This window comes from Coenobita brevimanus, chromosome 12 (genome assembly GCF_032717465.1).
Source record: "Coenobita brevimanus isolate Jiangsu-jjx chromosome 12, ASM3271746v2, whole genome shotgun sequence".
NCBI lineage: Eukaryota > Metazoa > Arthropoda > Malacostraca > Decapoda > Coenobitidae > Coenobita > Coenobita brevimanus.
This window is the reverse complement of record NC_136965.1, coordinates 1,020,001-1,027,500: the sequence shown is the minus strand read 5'-3', so window position 1 is coordinate 1,027,500 and position 7,500 is coordinate 1,020,001. Positions and strand designations below refer to the sequence as shown.

The 7,500-nt window shown below is 42.0% G+C and overlaps 1 protein-coding gene across 1 annotated transcript in view; it reads left to right on the top strand.

The window, feature by feature from the left end:
• LOC145413632 (cell adhesion molecule Dscam2-like) overlaps positions 1-7,500 on the top strand; it is a 25,573-nt gene that overhangs the window by 66 nt on the left and 18,007 nt on the right. The window lies entirely within an intron of this gene.

The window sequence follows — 7,500 nt, the reverse complement described above, 5'->3', positions numbered from 1 at the left end:
GAGGGAAGGATAGGGAGGGGAAGGGAGGAAAGGGTAGGGAAGGGATGGGAAAGGAAGAGAAGAAAACTAGAAACGGAAGGGAAGGGAAAGGAAGGCATGGAAGGGAGGGGAGGGAAGGGGTAGAAAGAAAAAGGAGGGAAAGGAAGGGAGGGGAAGGAATGGGAGTAAGGAGAATAATGACAAGAAAAAGAGAGAAGAGAAGGAATGCATGGGAGGAAGAGAGACATGAGGGGAAAAGAGGACGAAGAGAGTAGAATTAGAGAGCTGGGAGGAAGGCAAGGGGAACCAGTAGGAAAAATACAATGTTACGGCACTGCATCCTTTTCATGGCACTTCTTCGTGACTATCATCAATAATAATGCGTTTGGTAATCACAAGAATACAATAATAGTAGTAGTAGTAGTCTTAGTAGTAAAAGTAGTAGTAGTAGTAATAGTAATAATAATAATAATAATAATAATAATAATAATGATAATAATAATAATAATAATAATAATAATAATAATAATAATAAAGACAACATCGCAGCGGAAGATTTAATTAAGATGAGAACAGAAGGAAATGAAATGAGGGGAAGGAAATGAGCAACACGAAAATAGAAGGGGTCTGGATGAGATATAAAGGGATTTAAGATTAAGGAAGGGGATTAGAAAGGGAAAGGAAGGGATTGAAGACTAAGTAGTGGGATTAGAGGAGGATTACAAGGGAAATAAAAGGCTCGAAGGTAAAGGAGAGGGATTAGAGAAGGATTGGATGCGATATAAAGGGATTGAAGAATAAGGAAAGGGATTAGAAAGGGAAAGAAAGGGATTAAAGACTAAGAAGGGGATTAGAGGAGGATTAAGGAGGGAGTGAAGGGAATGAAGATAGAGGAGAGAGAGAAGATGAAAAAATGAAAAAAGGAAAGATGTAGAAGGGGAAAATTGGTAACTCAGAGAAATGAATGAGAGAGAGAGAGAGAGAGAGAGAGAGAGAAGGGGACCACGTTAGCCCCAATGCTGATTCAGCCAGCCTGACTGATGGCTTGGCCTCTCTCACATTCTCTCTCACTTGGCACCAGAGAGAGAGAGGGAGAGAGAGAGAGAGAGAGTATTCATTCAGACTGCGAGCAAAAGGAAATAAAAGACGAAGGAAAAACCATATGTGGGAATAGACAAGAAGTGAGAGAGAGAGAGAGAGAGATTGATGAAATGATAAAGAGGAAATAGTAACAGGACGGAATGAAGCAGAGGCTGAATATTGAAGTGGAGAGAGAGAGAGAGAGAGAGAGAGAGAGAGAGAGAGGAAGGGGAGGAGACAGGAGGGAAAGGATGGATATTGAATTGAGGCAGGTAGGGAGGCTGGCAGGTAGGTAGGTAGGTAGGCAGGTAGGTAGGTAGGCAGGCAGGTAGGTAGGTAGGCAGGTAGGTAGGTAGGTAAACAGCTATACAGGTACAAAGATAAGAGGGAAGCTTTCATTCTTCGCTTTCCTTTCCTCTCCTCTTCCTTTTTATCAATTTTTATGGAGTTACGAAATAGATGAAAGAATAGATAGATGGATAGATAAATGGATGGATGGGTAGATAGATAGAGTGATAGATAAAGTTTCCTTAAAGATTCTTAGATAATTAATAACCTTCATCTTTTCATAGCTTCTCTTATTATCTTTCTCTCCAGTTCCTCCTTCCTCCTTCAATCTTCCTCCTTCAGATATTCCTTCCTTCCCTCCTCACTCTTTCAATATTTACTCCCTCATTTCTCCTTCCTCTCCACCTCCATCTTTCCTCAAACATCACTCCCTTTTTTCCCTCCTTATCATTATATTTCTTCTCATTTTCTTTGTCGTCTCCTTTCATCTTTCTCGTCCCTCAGAATTCCCTCCACTTTCCTCCTCTGTCGATTTTCTTTCCCTCAGTTCCTCATTTTCTCTCCATTTTTCTTTCACCTCACGAATTCTTCTCCCCTCTCTCCCCCTCTGTTGCTGTTTTTTCTTAGTTCTTTCTCATTTTCTCTCCATCTCTCGCTTCCTCCTCATTTTCTCTCCAGCTTTCATTTCCTCCTCATTTTCTCTCTCCATCTCTCACTTCCTCCTTGTCTTTCCTCAAGCTATCAGTTCCTCCTCAAATTCCCTCCATCATTTTTCTCTCCATTTTTACCTCCTCTCTCTTTTTATTTTTCATTTTTCCATAGTCCCTCCTCATTTTCTCTCCATCAGTCTCTTTTTTCCTTCACATATTCCTCCTCCTTCTCTCTCATCTTTACATTTTTCTCTCCTCCATCACCATCTTTCATCAAATCTTCGTCTCCTTTGATATCGACTAGGAGAGGAGGTTCATGGAGACTGATTTCTGCTTTTTTCTATATATCGTTCACTTTAACTTGGCCCAAAATTGTCGTCCATTTGTAGCTTATAACACGTACTTCAGTTGCAGAAAAAGACAATACTACGGCTCTACATCCCTTCCATAGCACTTCTTCGTGACTGGCATTATATTCTGGTGTCAGTCTCTTACTTCAGCTCAGCATTTGAGATGTAGAGATGGAAAATTTAGGCCAAGGTAGAGTGAAAAGAGTAAAATAACTCAGATGGGTTGAGGCGATTTTGTTTCTTTAATATGAGGAAGAAAAAGGATACACGATTTTCTGTGGGATTTCGTAGGGTAGCGTGAGAGACAGACAGACAGACAGAGATGAAAAGGCACTCAAATTAAATATATTAGGTATCCCCAGTCCAAGCTTAAGAGTTAGTGAAACGTGGGTTGCTCTTACCGTAGACTTTATTCGATGATCCATCTGTTTTGCTTTCCTGTCCATTATAACGATTCTCTCCTCTCTCTCTCTCTCTCTCTCTCTCTCTCTCTCTCTCTCTCTCTCTCTCTCTCTCTCTCTCTCTCTCTCGTATTTGCACACATTTCCGTCACTATTTGCATTCTATTATACTATTCTGGGGTCATGTGGGATGCCACTGATATCAGACAATGGTGGAAGACGCAACGCTGGGAAAAAGAGAAAGAAACCCAGCAAGAGAGAGAGAGAGAGAGAGAGAGAGAAGAAAGCCAGAGATCGAGCCATGAGATGATAACTGTGAGGCATCTCATGAATATATGTATTGTAAACTTGAGGATGGTGATGGTGGTGGTAATGGTGGTAGGATTGGAGGTGGTGGTGATAGCGGTGATAGTGATGGTAATGGTGGCGGTGGTAGTGGTATATTAGTAATGGTAGTTGTGGTGGTGGTGGTGATGGTGGTAGGATTGGAGGTGGTGGTGATAGCGGTGATAGTGATGGTAATGGTGGCGGTGGTGGTGGTGTATTAGTAATGGTAGTTGTGGTGGTGGTGGTGGTGGTGGTGATTGTGGTGGTGTATTAGTAGTTGTAGTAGTGGTTGTGGTGGTGGCGATGGGACTTGGAACAGTGTGACAAAACCCCTGAAATATTCCAAATAGAATCGTTTTCCCTGAGAGAGAGAGAGAGAATTTACAATGTTTATATTCATGAGCTGTCTCGCAGTTATCATCTCGTGGTTCTATCTCGATCTCTTTCTCTCTTTTTCTCTTTCTTTCTTTTCCCTTAATTTTCTTTTTTTTTTCTGGCTTCCTCTATCTCCTCCAACTTCTCTCATATACATTAATTTCTGTATCTGATTCTTCTCTCTCTCTCTCTCTCTCTCTCTCTCTCTCTCTCTTAGCGAGCTCTTCTCTATTCTAGTTGAAAATGTATACAGTGATTTCTTGTTTTTTGTCAGATATTTTTTATGCATTTGTGTGTGTGTGTGTGTGTGTGTGTGTGTGTGTGTGTGTGTGTGTGTGTGTGTGTGTGTGTCCTACATTACTTTAACCTCTTCTGTCTGACAATATTCCTATTTTTCTCATACTGTCTCGTTATACTATTATTTAATGCAAGAAGGCATAGTAGTCTACAGTTTAATTAAAATATATTAATTCACAATACACCTACAATACACCTGCCGTAACTTTAACACTACTGTATTCTAATGTTTATTCTGGTTTATTTATTCCCAACATTACGATAGTCTAAGCAACACTACAATATCTCAATGTTTTTCAGTGTGCGTCCCTCCTACGCTACGATAGCCGGGATAAGAGGTAACACTACAATATCGTAATGCTTTTCCTGGTGTGATTTGATCCCCCATTACGATAGTCGAGATAAGAGATTCCCAGACCGTCTAAGAATGTGCTGGTATCGGGGTGGGGGGGGGGAGAAAGGAAAACTCAACACGAAATCTTATCTCCCAGTCGGAGTTTAAGACAGTGAAACGTGGCTAGATTGTACCGTAGACTTTATTCATTTTTTCCCATTAAATAATCAATGAATTTTTTTGTGTTGAGCTGGGGATTTTTTTTTTTTTTTTTTTTATTATTCTAGGTATCTTTTCGTAATTTTAGACAGTTCAGGATTTGTCTGTCTATCTGTCTATCCGTCTATCTGTCTGTCCGTCTATCTGTTTACTGTATTTATCTATCTGTTAGTCTAGCTACAGTCTGATGATCCAATCATCTTAAGCACCAGCCAGCTATTTCTGAGACAATAGGATGTCAAGTTAGAGAGAGAGAGAGAGAGAGTGAGAGAGAGAGAGAGGGGGAGGGAGGAGGAGGAGGAGGAGGAGAAAGAGGGGAAGGAAGAGAAAAGAAAAAAAGAAGAGAGGAAGCGACGAGGGACAAGGAAAATGATAAGGATGATGATAATGATGGAGGTGTAACAGTATGTCTTCTCTCTCTCTCTCTCTCTCTCTCTCTCTCTCTCTCTCTCTCTCTCTCTCTCTAGCCTTCCATTCTAATTAAAATTTAAAGGTGATGGAAGAGAGAAAATAGAAGGAGGGAGAAAGCAAGGAAAGAGAAGGAGAGAGAGAGTGAGAGAGAGAGAGAGAGAGAGAGACCAACTCTCAAGTAACTTACACTCGAAAAGGGAGGAGGAGGAGGAGGAGAAGAAAGAAGAAGAAGAAGGAGGAGGAGGAGCAGGAGGAGGGGAGGAGCAGGAAGGGGAAGAGGAAGAGAAGAAGAAAATGGAAAAGAGCAGAAATTAAAGAGAAGAGGAGGAGGAGTACTCTTGACTGCCTGAATGGAGAGAGGAAGAGGGGAGAGGAAGACGGAAGTAAGGAGGGGAAACGAGTAGACTTTGAAGAGGAGGAGGAAGAGGAGGAGGTGTAGAGAAGAGAAGATTAGAAGGCGGAAAGGATAAGCAGTAGAAAGAGTGATAAAGGAAAGATAGTGTGGAGAGAGAGAGAGAGAGAGAGAGAGAGAGGTAATATACGAGGAAGGAGGATGAAAATTAAAAGCACTGACGCAGAGAGAGAGAAAGTGAGAGAGAGAGAGAGGGAGGGAGGGAGAAGGAGGAGGAAGTAGGAGGAAAATTAAAAGCAGTGACGTGGAGAAAAGGGCCTGGACGAGGAGTTGAAGAAAAGGAGGTAGAAGAAAGAAGAAGAGGAGGAGGACAAGGAGGAGGAGGAGGAAGAGGTAGAGGAGGAGAGGAGGAGGAGGTGGAGGAGGAAGGGGTGTGTTTGTGTGTGGAAGAAGCGTATCAACAAATCAGGAAGGAGAGAGAGAGAGAGAGAGAGAGAGAGAGAGTGAAAAAAAGGAAGCTGAGATGAATAGGTGGGAGGAAAGAGTGTTCGACTGTTTTTGATCCAATCCTAGTGCTACTTCTGAAAACATTTGAAGAAGAAGAGGAGGAGGAGGAGGAGGAGGAGGAGGAGGGGGAAGAGAAGATGAAGAGGAAGAAAGAGAGCAAGAAATATAACAGTGAAGAAGATGAGGAAGAGGAGAGGGAGGAGAAGGAGGAGGGAAGGGAGGATTAAGAAGAGGGAAGAGGAAAAAGAGGAGGGAGGAGGATGAAGAAGAGGGATGGAGAGGGAACAGGGAGGAAAAAGGAGGAAAGAAGAGAAAAAGTGGAAGGAGAGAGAAGCAGAGAGTGGGTAACTGGAACTGTGATGGAGAGTGAAGAAGTAGAAGAGGGAAGAGGAAGAAGAGGGAAGAAAAGGGAGGAGGAGGAAGAAAGGGGAGGGAGAAGAAGAGGGAAGAAAAGGGAGGAGGAGGAAGAAAGGGGAGGGAGAAAAGAGGGGAAGAAGAGGGGAGTAAGAATGTGGAGGGTTGAGTGACAGTGTTATCGTGAGAGGTGTGGCGTGGGGTGGTAGGGAAAACATTGCCACACCACCCCTAGTGATCAATACCTACCTCACTCTCACACCCTGCCTCACACACCTGCCTCACTCTCACCCTGCCTCACACACCTGCCTCACTCCACACCCTGCCTCACAAACCTGCCTCATTCTCACCTGCCTCACACACCTGCCTCACGCTTGTCACTCTCCATCCTACCTCACGCTTGTCACTCTCCATCCTACCTCCTTTAGTTTCTCATATATATCTTTATACTCTTGATGTCACTCTTTCACCTGCCTGCTCTCTCTCTCTCTCTCTCTCTCTCTCTCTCTCTCTCTCTCTCTCTCTTTCTATAAATATCAAAATAGATACACAGAAAAAATAAAATAGACTGAAAATTAAAACACAGTATCAAAAAGACGAAATAAATCAATGATGCACCGGCGTCAAGGTATTTATGATTTATTTCGAACTGTCCCTTAAAATTTTCCCTCCTGCATTATTACATGGATCTCATATTTTTTTTTACCTACCCTCTGTTCCTTCTCGTGTCTCTGCCTGTCTGTCTGTCTGTCTCCCTGTCTGTGTATCTGTCTTTGTCTGTCTATCTATCTTCCTGTTTGTCTGGCTGTCAGTTTGCCTATCAGTCTGTTTCAATCTCTATCTATCCATCTATCTGTCTATTTACTTATATCTTTCTGTCTGCCCTTATCCAGCTAGCTATCTATTTCTATTTTTATCTGTTAATATATGTCCATTCTCTCTCTCTCTCTCTCTCTCTCTCTCTCTCTCTCTCTCCACTTTTATCCCATTTCTCTCCCCAATTTTAAACCACTCGTCAATCTCCTGTCTATCTTCAGTTTCTCTCTTTTTGCTCTTTTCAGCTCTTTTGCTCTTTTCAACACCTTTTGCTCTTTTTTTCCAGCTTTTTTTTCTGCTCTCTTCAGCTCTTTTTGCTCTTTTCACTTTTTTTTTGCACTCTTATTGCTCTCTTTGCTCTCTTTTCAGCTCTTTTTGCTCTTTTCAGCTCTTTTTGCTCTTTTCAGCTCTTTTTGCTCTCTTTCTGCTTTCTTTTAAGTTCTCTCTGCTCTTTTCAGGGTTTTTGCTCTCTTTATAGTGCTTTTATCTCCCCTTTTAACTCTTCTTTTCATTACAGTTATTTTTAGTGCTCTCTTTTTTTAGTTTTTTCTATTGTTAGCTCAGTCCTGGTGCTCTCTTTAGCCCTCTGTCGCTCTCTTTTGCCCTCTTTTGCTCTCTTTTCCTCTCTATTAGCTCTCTATCTGGCTGTCTTTTAAGGCTATCTATTATAAGTTACACTCCTGTTTCACACCCCTCTCGTTTTAACCACCCCTCTTTAACTTCTTATCTCTCTTTATTCTCCACTCTTTAATCTGTTTAC